The sequence below is a fragment of the Bubalus kerabau genome, chromosome 13 (assembly GCF_029407905.1).
Source record: "Bubalus kerabau isolate K-KA32 ecotype Philippines breed swamp buffalo chromosome 13, PCC_UOA_SB_1v2, whole genome shotgun sequence".
In the NCBI taxonomy this organism is placed as follows: domain Eukaryota; kingdom Metazoa; phylum Chordata; class Mammalia; order Artiodactyla; family Bovidae; genus Bubalus; species Bubalus kerabau.
This window is the reverse complement of record NC_073636.1, coordinates 48,605,555-48,619,620: the sequence shown is the minus strand read 5'-3', so window position 1 is coordinate 48,619,620 and position 14,066 is coordinate 48,605,555.

Here is a 14,066-nt window from a genome sequence, read left to right as displayed (position 1 = left end):
TTTCCCCATCTATTTCCCATGAAGTGATGGGACCAGATGGCATGATCTTCGTTTTCTGAATGTTGAGCTTTAAGCCAACTGCCGGGAGCTGGCATATTGCATATTGAGTGCATATTGCATATTGAGTGCAGCACTTTCCACAGCATCATCTTTCAGGATCTGGAATAGCTCAACTGGAATTCTATCACTGCTGGGAGCCAGCGTGAGGAGCTCCACCCATGACAAAGGTCATGAGGAAGGAGGCTCGGCATACGCAAAGGCGGGATCGAGCCTCAGGAGTCCCCCTGGAAATTCTCGAGCATCTACCTCCCAAACCAGAGTCTGCCTACTTTCTGCTTTTTGCTTTCACCTACACCTCTGACTTTATGGGGGCTGTCCCCCACTACCTCTCTCTGAAAAAAAAGAGTTAGCTTACAGCTCCAGTTAACAATTCCTGGGTGTGACAGTGTTTCAACCTACAAACTCCTTTGGAAATCCTCTAGCCTGCCTGAATAGGTTTTTCCGGCCACATGTGATTGCTCAGAGCCTCCCAACTGTGAGAGGCATGAGATGTTCTAAACTGTCTAACACAGATTCCTTTGAGTAGTTAAAAGATTGATTAGAAATTGTATTGGTGAAGGGTTTTTTCACTTGTTGAGCCAATGTTTGCTGCTAAGTCTCCATACTCCTTACCTACTGTGTCCTTGGCAGTGTATTAATTGATATAATGGGTGTATAGAAATGTAAAATGCAGCTTTGTCCAATGCCTTTTTGGAGGCTGGTGCCTGACTTTGGAATAATCACCTTTAGAGAAAAATAAGTTTCTTAAAATGTTAACAGGCCTCCGGGCCAGAAGATGATGTAAATCACCTGAACTTTTGCATATGATAAGTTTGAAAGCCTGGCTTCAATTAGAACCAGGAACTGCTGTCCTTGCATGACTCCACCCCTTCCCCCATTATCCTTTATGCACAACTTAAGGTATAAAACTATTTTGGAAAATAAAGTACGCCCCTTTTTTTGTTCACCGAAATTTGGTCTCCCCATGTCGTTCTTTCTTTCACCTTCTGGCTGAATCTTTCCTCTGAGGCGGGGAAGCTCGTCAAGCCTACTAATTTTGCCTGGGCTTCTAAGATCCGACCGGGGAGGCCTTAGTGTCTCCTCTCCTTCGGGAGAATGGGAGGACACCTGCGGCCTTCGTAGGTGACATTAATACCCTGCTTTGGAATTTTATTCAGCCTCTTTTCTCCACTGAATTTTCCTACTGAGCTATCCTTATTTCAGCCGCTTTTCTCCACTGAATTTCCTCACTGAGCTATCCTTATTCTATTACTCTTTGTATCCTTAATTAAAGTGTAATTAAGCAGTTGTTTCCTGACCCTCGCCTACGCCGTCTCTCCTTCGAATACCCTGGATCAGCTGGGGCTGGTCCCCGGCAGCCAACTTTTCCACTCTCCTTTACATAGAAAAGTGCTAAATTGCTTAAACTGATGTGCCGCCTCCCAGGTTTGAAGTCCTCAAAATTCCTGCCAAATAAAATATAACTCTTAAGTTGTAAATATTTTTTAATTCTGCAGGTGTAAATGAGACACTTCCCATATACGCATAAAACAAACAACATTTGCGCTTTTTTTTTTTGGCTGCACTGGGTCTTCATTGCAGTGCAAGGGCTTCTCATCATGGTGGTTTCTCTTGTTGTGGCACAAAGGCTCAGTAGTTGTGGCATATAGGCTTACTTGCTTCACAGCATGTGGAATCTTCCTGGACCAGGGATTCAACCCATGTTCCCTGTACTGGCAGACAGATTACTCTCCACTGCACCACCAGGGTAGTCCAAGAAGCAATATTTGTAACATTGGCACTGATGGCAGACATGCCCAGAGAGATCCATATGGCAAGACGCAACAGGAAACAATTAGAACAGTCATTGCTCCTTTCTCCACAAGATTGTGAAATGGTCATTGACAGTGGGAAATGGTTACAGAGAAGAACTGACTCTATGTTGGATCTGTTTTTTAACTTTAACCTTTCCTCCTCATTGCTTTTGTTTACTAAAAGGATACTGTCCGCACATAATGGTCAACTTGGGGAACCCTGCCCTCTGCTTGAATGTTAAACCAAAATGCCTTATTCAGGACCTTGTTCTAATGTGAATGGCTACAGGAGAGAAGAAATTAATACATACCTTCCCCGAGGCTAGCCATTCCAGGAGATATTTGTAAGATTTGTTGTTGTTGTTTACTTGCTAAGTCATGTCCAACTCTTTAGTGACCCCATGGACTGTAGCCTGTCGGGCTCCTCTATCCATGGGATTTTCCAGGCAACAATGCTGGAGTGGGTTTCCTTTTCCAGGGGATCTTCCTGACTCAGGGATGGAATCCAAGTCTCCTCCATTGACAGGTTGAATTCTTTACCACTGAGTCACCAGGGAGGCCTATTTGTAAAATTGTTGTTGCTGTGTAGTCACTAAGCTGTGTCTGACTCTCTGCAACCCCATGGACTGCATTACGCCAGGCTTCCCTTGTCCTTCACTGTCTCTTAGAGTTTGCTCCAAATCATGTCCATTGTGTGATGCTATCCATCCATTTCATCCTCTGTTGCCCCCTTCTCCTTCTACCCTCAATCTTTCCCAGAATCAGGGTCTTTTCCAATGAGTTGGCTCTTCCCATCAGTGGCCAAGTATTGCAGCTTCAGCATCAGTCCTCCCAATGAATGTTCAGGGTTGATTTCCTTTAGGATTGACTGGTTTGATCTCTTTGCAGTCCAAGGGACTCTCAAGAATCTTTTCCAGCACCACAATTCAAAAGCGTCAATTCTTGGGTGCTCAGCCTTCTTTATGGTCCAAATCTCACATCCATACATGACTAGTGGAAAAACCATAGCTTAGAGTATATGGACCTTTGTAGGCAAAGTGGTGTCTATGCTTTTTAATATGCTGTCTAGGTTGGTCATAGCTTTCCTTCCAAGAAGCAAGCGTCTTTGAATTTCATGGCTGCAGTCACCATCTGCAATGATTTTGGAGCCCGAGGAAATAAAATCTGTCTCTGCTTCTACTTTTTCCCCTTCTGTTTGCCATGAAGTGATGGAACCAGTCGCCATGATCTTAGTTGTCTGAATGTTGAATTTTAAGCCAGCTTTTTCACTCTGCTATTTTACCCTCATTGAGAGGCTTTTTAGTTCCTCTTCGCTTTCTGCCATTAGAGTGGTATCATCTGGGCATATGTGAAGTTGTTGATATTTCTCCCAGCAATCTTGAGTCCAGCTTGAGCTTCATCCAGCCCAGCATTTCACATGATGTATTCTGCATATAAGTTAAATAAGCAAGGTGACAAAGTGTAGCCTTAACATACTCCTTTCCCAATTTTGAGCCAGTTTGTTGTTCCATGACTGGTTGTAACTGTTGCTTCTTGACCTGCATATAGGTTTCTCAGGAGACAGGTAAGGTGGTCTGGTATTCCATCTCTTTATGAATGTTTAACAGTTTGTTGTGACCCACACAGTCAAAGGCTTTAGCACAGTCAGTGAATGAAAAGTAGATATTTTTCTGGAATTCCCTTGCTTTCTCCATGATCCTATGCATGTTGGCAATTTGATCTCTGGTTCCTCTGCCTCTTTGAAACCCAGCTTGTACACCTGTAAGTTCTTGGTCCACATACTGCTGAAGCCTAGCTTGAAAGATCTTGAGCATTACCTTGCTAACATGTGAGATGACTACAGATGTACACTAGTGTGAACATTCTTTGGTATTGCCCTTCTTTGGGATTGGAATGAAAACTGACCTTTTCCAGTCTTGTGGCCACTGCTGAGTTTTCCAAATTTGCTGACATATTGAGTGCTACACTTTACCAGCATCATCTTTTAGGATTTGAAATAACTCAGCTAGAATTTCATCACCTCCACTAGCTTTGTTCATAGTAATGCTTCCTAAGGCCCACTTTGGAGAAGGAAATGGCAACCCACTCCAGTACTCTTGCCTGGAAAATCCCATGGACAGAGGAGCCTGGTAGGCTACAGTCCATGAGGTCGCAAAGAGTTGGACACGACTGAGCAACCTCACTTCACTCACTTCATACTTTATCACTGGAGAAGGAAATGGCAACCCCCTCCAGTATTCTTGCCTGGAGAATCCCATGGACAGAGGAGCCTGGTGGGCCATAATCCATGGGGTCGCAGGGAGTCAGACATGACTGAAGTGACTGACCACAAGGCCCACTTGCCTTCACACTCCAGGATCTCTGACTCTAGTTGGGTGACCAAACCATCGTGGTTATCCATGTCATTAAGACCTTTTTTATATAATTCTTCTGTGTCTTCTTCCCATGTGTTCTTAATCTCTTCTGCTTCTCTTAGATCCTTACCATCCTGTCCTTGACTGTGCACATCTGTACATGAAATATTCCCTTGGTGTCTCCAATTTTCTTGAAAAGATCTCCAGTCTTTCCCATTCTGTTGTTGTTGTTGTTGTTGTTTCTATTTCTTTTCATTGTTCATTTAAGAAGGCCTTCTTATGTCTCTGGAACTCTGCATTCAGTTGGATATATTTTTGCCTTTCTCCTTTGCCTTTGGTCTCTCTTGTCAGCTATTTGTAAGGCCCCTCAGACTACCACTTTGCCTTTTTGCCTTTCTTTTTCTTTGGATAGTTCTGGTCACCACCTCCTGTACAATGTTATGAACCTCTGTGCATAGTTCTTCAGACACTCTGTCTACCAGATCTAATCCCTTGAATTTGTCACCTCCACTCTAGAATCATAAAGGGATTTGATTTAGGTCAGACGTGAATGGCCTAGTGGGTTTCCTTACCTTCTTCAATTTAAGTCTGAATTTTGCAAGGAGTTCATATCTGAGCCACAGTCAGCTCTCAATCTTGTTTTTGCTGACTGTATAGAGCTTCTCCATCTTTGGCTGCAAAGAATATAACCAATCTGATTTCAGTGTTGACCATCTAGTGATGTCCCCGTGTAGAGTCATCTCTTACGTTGTTGCAAGAGGGTGTTTGCTGTGACCAGTATGTTCTCTTGGCAACACTCTGTTAGCCTTTGCCCTGCTTCATTCTGTACTCCAAGGCCAAACTTGCCTGTTACTACAGGCATCTCTTGACTTCCCACTTTTGCATTCCAGTCCCCTATGATGAAAAGGACATCCTTTTTTGGTGTTAGTTCCAGAAGGTCTTGTAGGTCTTCATAGAACCATTCAGGTTCTTTGGCATTAGTGGTTGGGGCAGAGACTTGAACTACTTTGATACTGAATGATTTGCCTTGGAAACTAACTGAGATCATTCTTAGTTTTTGAGATTGTACCCCATTATTGCATTTCAGATTCTTTTGTTGACTATGAGGGCTACTCTATTTCTTCTAAGGGATTCTTGCCCACAGTAGTAGATATAATGGTCGTCTGAATTGTTCACCCATTCCTGTCCATTTTAGTTCATTGATTCCTAAGATGTCAGTGTTCACTCTTGCCGTCTCCCACTTGACCACCTCCAATTTACCTTGATTTATGGACCTAACACTCCAAGTTCCTATGCAGTAATCTTTATATCACTGGACTTTATTTTCACCACCAGACACATCCACAACTGAATATTGTTTCTGCTTTGGCCCAGCTCTCTTTCTGGAGCTATTTCTCCACTCTTCCCCAGTAGCATATTGAACATCTACCTACCTGGGGAGTTCATCTTCCTAGATTAACCTTGGTTCCTAAATGCATGTATTCTGGATGTGGGAGAAACTGCACCATAAAGAAGCCACTGGCCTGGAGAAGACAATTTATCCTGTAGGACAGTACCCAGACTTGCTAGATATGATCAACTAGCTGGCAGCATAGCAGATTTTCCATTTTTCACCCCAGTGTTTGCTAAGACCAGGTGCTCTTAGATGATGGGGTACATGGTAAAAACAGTACCTATGAACTTCAACCCACTGCCTTACTCTTTCAGTCGTAAAATGACTTCCTTCGTGAGAAATAATATGTGGGATATCCTGGTGGTAAATAAGTTCAGTAACGTCACATATGGCATTGCTGAAAGAAGTAAGGCAGCAAGAAGAGACCTATCCAAAATAAGCTCTCATCTTACTTCCAGAGAGAACAAATTGCTACCCTTTTGGGGTCCAGTGTAACTGATCTGTCACCAAGTGGTAAGCTCATCCCCCTGAAATTTGGTGCTGTGTTGTCTCAGATGAACAGCTCTGCTGTCAAGTTAGACCCTCAGCAATGGTGAAGTCTAGGTCAGTTTTGTTAAAGGGATACTCATGTTGTTGACCAGATGCCTAACTGCAACCCCTGGTCACATATGGCTAGAGGAAGAGACTAGCTGACATCCGTTTAGCTGTGAAGCTCTGTTGGTGCACATTCTTGAGGATACAGGTGTTCTTAAACTCAGGAGTACATTCTGAGAAGCTTTTTCATGAGCTTCTTCCCCTGACTGACTTTCATGCATTGAGCAAGTATTTACTGAGTGCCTGTCAATGCAGATACTGTTATAGGAACAGACAGCTTAAAAGTGAAGATAATAGTTTAAAGTCCCTGTCCCCATGGGACTTACATTCTAGTGGGATAAAGAAATAGACATAAACAAGATGAATAAACTATGTAGTATATTAGATTGTCAACACAGAAGGAAGAAAGGGTTGAGGGGAGTGCAATTCTATACAGAATGTCCAGGGAAGATGTCACTAAGAAGGTAATATTTGAATAATGACCCAAAGGAATTGAGGGGACAACCCATGTGGCCCTCTGGTTGAAAAGCATATCAGATTGAAGAAACAGCATATGCAAAGGCTCTTTGGTAAGAATGTGCCTGGTTTGTACAAGGACCAGCAAGGAGACCAGTGTGACTAAAGCAGAGAGCGTGAGGGAGATGAGAACAGTAGTTGAAATTAGAGTGTGAGTTAAGTGCAGGTGTGACCAGCTTGTTTCTTATCTGTCCTGACTGGCTAATCCATATGATGTATGCTTGCAGTTGTACCCACTGGGAAAAAATTGTTTTTTCAGTGTCCTTCAGAGCACTGCATTCTCCTTAGATTCCCTAATATGCCAGCAGATTGCTTTTGGCTAGTGCCAGACTTAATGCAGAGCCATCTGTAAGCCAGGCTCAAATTGTTTCCCTCTCAGTCAGCTAACTCCTACATAAGGCCCCAGATACGGAAGGAGAGGGCATTATGACAGGATCAGACACACTGGGACTGCAAGTCACATTTCTGAAAATATACTGGGCCTTTGGGACCAACTTGGGCCTGTTCTTCCATATCACTTTATGATGGGTGCAGCCACACCCACTCAATGTTATGACTTATGGATCAGAGAAGACCTCTTAGCGTCCTGTGGCCAGTAGATGAAGGCTCAGTAGAAAGCCTGGAGCTGTTTCTGAAAAGGAGGTATAGTTATTTGCTGAAGAGTACCTGGCTTTATGCCAATCTAGGAAGCCTGTGTCGTGATTGGTCTATGAGGACCTGCCTAGACCAGCCTCTGTAGAGTAATCTGACACACAAACTTAGGGCAGCAACATCACAAAGATGTCTGCACTGCAGCCTGGACCAACTAGAGAGCGTTCTCTTGCTCTGAGCCTATTTGGGTCCTGGACCCAATTCCAGTGTGTGGGGTGGAATTTTCCCAAACCACCAAGCAAATCTCTGGACACGAGCTAGATGTCCTACAATTTGACTCAGTTCTGACACTATCAACTTGAAGATAGTATCAGATTCTACATGTGAAGGGCTCAGTCCTGTAAAACTGCCCTCCACTTCAAATGCAGATCCCAAACCCAGGTTATCTGTGCTTCTAATTGGCTGTACATCAGAGATTCCCACAAATCCCCTCGGTGGATTTCAGTAATTTTCTAGGGGACCTCACAGAACTTCAGAAACCCATTTACTCACTGGAATAGTTATTTATTGTAAAAGGATGTAACTCAGGGACAGCCAGGTGGACGAGATGCATAGGGCAAGTTACGGTGGAAGAATGTGGAGCTTCCACACTATTGCCCAAAAATCTCCCCATGTTCACCACCCCAGAAGCTCCCCAACCCTCTCCTTTTGGTCTTTAGTGGAGACTTCATTGTTGTTGTTCTTTAGTTGCTAAGTCGAGTCTGACTCTTTGCAACCCCATGGACTGTAGCTCGCCAGGCTCCTCTGTCCATGGGATTTTCCAACAAGAATACTGGAGTGAGATGCCATTTCCTCCTCTGGGATCTTCCCTACCCAGGGATCAAACCCATGTCTCCTGTGTCTCCTGCATTGGCAGGTGGATTCTTTACCACTGAGCCACCTGGGAAGCCTATACCCCTGCCTGACTATATCACCTCTCTCTATTCACCAGGGAAACAGGGCACAGTTCCTGAGATGCCAGCCTACTGTTCCCGCTTTGCCTGGCAAAGCAATAAAGCCACTCTTTCTCCTCCATAACTGTGTCTCCATATTTCATTTTGGCATTGGTGCACAGAGAGGCAAGATTTTGGCAACACCAGTGTAAGATGGATTTAGGCCTAACTTCATTTGTTACCTGATTCCCATAGCTCCACCCCACCCTCCATCCAACTGTAATCTACAATGATGTTCTGAATTTCCCAGGACTAGTGTTAGCTCATCAGTAATATATCAAATTTTTTGTTTTGATTCTAGACATAAGAGCTATTTACATATTAATTTAAAATTTATGGCTTTATTGCTTTGTGATGAGAGATTATTGGCTAATATTTTTACTTTTTAGAATTTAAGGTTTATTTGCAACTTCTGTGCATATTTGAAAAGAAGGTATACTCTGTCTCCAGGGTGCAGATTTTGATATTTATCAGTTGGATTCACCTCAATAATTATGTTACTCATTTCTTCCTTATTTTTTCATTAAAAAAAATGAAGTATACTTGACATACAATATTACATGAGTTACAGGTGTACACATAGTGATTCACAATTTTTAAAGGTTATATTCCATTTACAAGTACTACAAAATATTGGTTGTATTCCCTATGTTGTACAATACATCCTTGGGGCTTATTTATTTTATGCATAAGAGTTTGTACCTCTTAGTTCCCTAACTCTATCTTCCCCCTCCTCACTGGTAACCATTAGTTTTTTTAATATCTTCCTTTTTGTTGTGGCCACATTTCATTTTTTATATTCTACATATATGTGACATACACTATTTCACTTTCTCTGATTACTTAATATTCTTGAAATCCATCCATGTTGTTACAAATGGCAAAATTTCATTATTTTTATGGCTAAGTAGTATTCCAGTGTGTGTGTATGTATTGGGGTATTTGAATTAGTGTGTATTTGAATTAGTGGGGCATTTATATATATATGTGTGTGTGTTGTATATATGTGTGCATATATATATATATATATAAATAACTGAGTCTTCCCTGGTGGCTCGGAGGTTAAAGCATCTGCCTGCAATGCAGGAGACCTGGGTTCAATCCCTGGGTCGGGAAGTTCCCCTGGAGAAGGAAATGGAAACCCACTCCAGTATTCTTGCCTGGAGAATCCCATGGACAGAGGAGCCTGGTGGGCTACAGTCCATGGGGTCGCAAAGAGTCGGGCATGACTGAGCGACCTTACTTTACTTTATATATGTATATAAATTCCCACACCCAGGATTGAAATTGCTGGGTTATGTGGTAGTTTTTTGAGACACTTCCATACTGTTTTCCGTGGTGGCTGCACCAATTTACATTCCCCCTGAGCAGAGTACGAGGGTTCTCTTCCTTGCCAGCATTTGTTGTGTTTTTTGATGGTAGCATTTCTGACAGGTGTGAGGTGATATATCACTGTGATTCTACAACTTGCATTTCTCTAATCATTAGCAATGTTGAACATTCTTTCATGTCCCTGTTGGCCGTCTGTGTGTCCTTCTTGGAAAACTGTCATGTCTTAGTCCCATTTTTTAATTGGATTGTGTTTGTGATGTTGGGTTGTATGTGTTGTTTCTATATGTTGGACACTAATCCCTATCAGTCATATCATTTGCAAATATTTTCTTCCATTCAGTACATTGTCTTTCTGTTTTGTCGATGGTTTCCTTTGCTGCACAGAAGTTTTTAAGTTTAATTAGGTCCCCTTTAGTATTGGGCTGGCCAAAAGGTTTGTTCATTTTTTTCCTGTAAGATGGCTCTAGTAGTGCTTAGTTCTCTTTAACTTCATTCAAAACAATTTTGTTAGACTGTATTGTGACAGCTGTCATATCAGGGTGCAGGTTTTTTTTAAAAAATGGTGGATTTTTGTGTAGACATTTTAATGTGGAAGAGGGAAGAAGAAAGCAACATTTTCAGCATATTATGTTTTATTATTTCGAGAAAGATAAAAATGCAACTGAAATACAAAAAAAGATCTTTGCAGTGTACGGAGAAAGTCTTGTGATTGACTGAACATGTCAAAAGTGGTTTGCAAAATTTCATGCTGGAGATTTGCTGGATTGTGTGCCACAGTTAGGTAGACCAGTTGAAGTTGATAGCAATCAAATTGAGACATTAACATTGTTGAGAACAGTCAGCGTTGTACCATGTGAGAGAGGGGTGACATACTCAAAATAACCAGATCAAGCAAGGAAAATCATTTGCACCAGCTTGGTTATTAAATTACTTTGATATTTGGATTCCACTGAAGTTAAGCAAAAAAAAAAAACAAAACCAAAAACCTTTCTTGACCGTATTTCTGCATGTGATTGTCTACTTGAACATAACGAAAATGTTCCATTTTTAAAACAAATTGTGACAGGTGATGAAAAAGTGGTTCTGTACAATAATGTGGAATGGAAGAGACCATGGGGCAAATGAAATGAACCACCACCAACCACATCAAAGGTTGGTCTTCATCCAAAGTGCTATTGGAAAGGAGTCTTCTATGAAAAATGGCAGAAGGTAGTGGAACAAAACTGTGAATACACATAAAAGTAAAAATTTAAGTTGAAAAAATGAAGCATGGCTAAGTCCCTTCACTGTTCACCTGAAACTATCACATTGTTTGTTAATTGCCTATCAGTTCAGTTCAGTTGCTCAGTCATGTGACTCTTTGCAACCCCATGAATCGCAGCACCCCAGGCCTCCCTGTCCATCAATAACTCCCGGAGTTCACTCAGACTCACGTCCATAGAGTCGGTGATGCCATGCAGCCATCTCATCCTCTGTCGTCCCCTTTTGCTCCTGCCCCCAATCCCTCCCAGCATCAGAGTGTTTTCCAATGAGTTAACTCTTCGCATGAGGTGGCCAAAGTACTGGAGTTTCAGCTTTAGCATCCAAAGAAAACCCAGGGCTGATCTCCTTTCGGATGGACTGGTTGGATCTCCTTGCAGTCCAAGGGACTCTCAAGAGTCTTCTCCAACACCACAGTTCAAAAGCATCAATTCTTCAGCGCTCAGCTTTCTTCACAGTCCAACTCTCACATCCATAATGACCACTGGAAAAACCATAGCCTTGACTAGATGGACCTTTGTTGGCAAAGTAATGTCTCTGCTTTTCAATATGCTATCTAGGTTGGTCATAACTTTCCTTCCAAGGAGTAAGCGTCTTTTAATTTCATGACTGCAGTCACCATCTGCAGGGATTTTGGAGCCCAAAAAAATAAAGTCTGACACTGTTTCCACTGTTTCCCCATCTATTTCCCATGAAGTGATGGGACCAGATGCCATGATCTTCATTTTCTGAATGTTGAGCTTGAAGCCAACTTTTTCACTCTCCACTTTCATCAAGAGGCTTTTGAGTTCCTCTTCACTTTCTGCCATAAGGGTGGTGTCATCTGCATATCTGAGGTTATTGATATTTCTCCCAGCAGTCTTGATTCCAGCTTATGCTTCTTCCAGCCCAGCGTTTCTCATGATGTACTCTGCATAGAAGTTAACAGGGGGACAATATACAGCCTTGACGTACTCCTTTTCCTATTTGGAGCCAGTCTGTTGTTCCATGTCCAGTTCTAACTGTTGCTTCCTGACCTGCATACAAATTTCTCAAGAGGCAGGTCAGGTGGTCTGGTATTCCCATCTGTTTCTGAATTTTCCACAGTTTATTGTGATCCACACAGCCCAAAGGCTTTGGCATAGTCAATAAAGCAGTATACCCCAATAAGAAGTTTAAAACAGCAACAAGAAAAAAAGAAATTTAAGTTAAAAAAAGTGAATATTTTGTTGAATAAAGTTCTTGGTGAAAATGAAAAATGTGTCTTTTATTCTTTTAAAAAACCAAAGGAATTTTTTGGCCAACCCAATCATTTGAGTTTTTATCTCCTTTGCTTTAGGAAACATGTCAGAAAAATAATACTGCTATGATTTATGTCCAAATGAACTGCCTGTGTTTCCTTCTAGGAGGTTTCTGGTCTTATCTTTACATCTTTAATCCTTTTTGAGTTTATTTTTGTATGTGGTGTTATTAGAGTTTGTCTGCTTATTCTTAATATTTGTCCACTTGGCTACCATGAACTGAGAGAAGCAAACCAGAATCTCTTACTAATGGGTTTCTTCATTTCCTAGTATCTCTTGTAGCTTCTGCTTCTTATGGCTATTTGGCACATATCCATAATTATTATGAATTGCTCTGCCTAGACTTATATTTTCCTTTAATAGAGCTTTGCCTTTTCATCTCCTTTTATATTAAGATGACACCCTTGCTTTCTTTTTGTATTTTTCTGGTATATCTTTGTCCATACTTTTATTTTCAACTTTGTGTAAGTGACTTTGTTTTAGGTATAACTTGCATCCAAGTGCTTGTTATCCCATCTGAAAGACTTTTGTTTCAATAGGTGAGTTTAGCCCATTTGCATTTATTGATTTGACATATTTGGGTTTAGGTTTACTTCTGTCATGAATATGATAGGCTTTTTTCTTAGTCCTAAAATCCACAACATAATGTTTTCTTGTTTTGCTTTGTATGTTTCTAAAATTTGTGCCTGGGATTTATTTTAAACAGGAATAAGTTGACAGACATGAGACAACTGCCTTTGAAAGAATTTATTACTTATATTTCCCAAGAGAAAAGGGCAATACCACACCACAAAGGGCCACAGAGTGAATCATCAAGGCTGGTCAGGGGGCGGGAACAAAGGGAAATCCTAGGTGTTTATTGCTGTGGTGGTGGGAAGTGGTTAGGTGAGGACATCCTATATTGAGCAGGAAGTGAAACACAGTTATTGGGACTTGCGGTTGGAGGATTCATAATCAGAGAAAGCCAGATCCCAGGAGAGATGTAAACAGCTTTGGACATTAGTTTGGCCTTGTGAATAATTGATGCCAAATAGACAACAGAGGATTTAAGAAACACAGTAAGAGTTTTTTCTGATAATTTAGATTGTATCATCTTTTTTCTATAATTTCATCTAATTATGAAAAATCAAAGAAGGCAATGGCACCCCACTCCAGTACTCTTGCCTGGAAAATCCTATGGATGGAGGAGCCTGGTAGGCTGCAGTCCATGGGGTCGCTAGGAGTCGGACACGACTAAGCGACTTCACTTTCCCTTTTCACTTTCATGCTTTGGAGAAGGAAATGGCAACCCACTCCAGTGTTCTTGCCTGGAGAATCCCAGGGACGGGGGAGCCTGGTGGGCTGCCATCTCTAGGGTCGCACAGAGCCGGACACGACTGAAGTGACTTAGCATAGCATGAAAAATCAGATGAAAAATCATCTAAAATAATTTTATCATTTGACTTTTAAAACAACATCTATTGTTTTCCCCTTTGAACAATGTATATTAACATGGTATATTTACACTACATCAGTTGATTTCAGTGCTGTCATGTCCGACTCTTTGCGACCCCATGGACCGCAGCACACCAGGCCTCCCTGTCCATCACCAACTCCTGGAGTTTACCCCAACTCATATCCATTGAGTCAGTGATGCCATCTAATCATCTCATCCTCTGTTGTACCCTTCTCCTCCTGCCTTCAATCTTTCCCAGCATCAGGGTCTTTTCAAATGAGTCAGCTCTTCACATCCAGTGGCCAAAGTGTTGGAGTTTCAGCTTCAACATTAGTCCTTCCAATGAACACTCAGGATTGATCTCCTTTAGGATGGACTGGTTGGATCTCCTTGCAGTCCAAGGGACTCTCAAGAGTCTTCTCCAACACCACAGTTCAAAAGCATCAATTCTTTGGTGCTCAGCTTT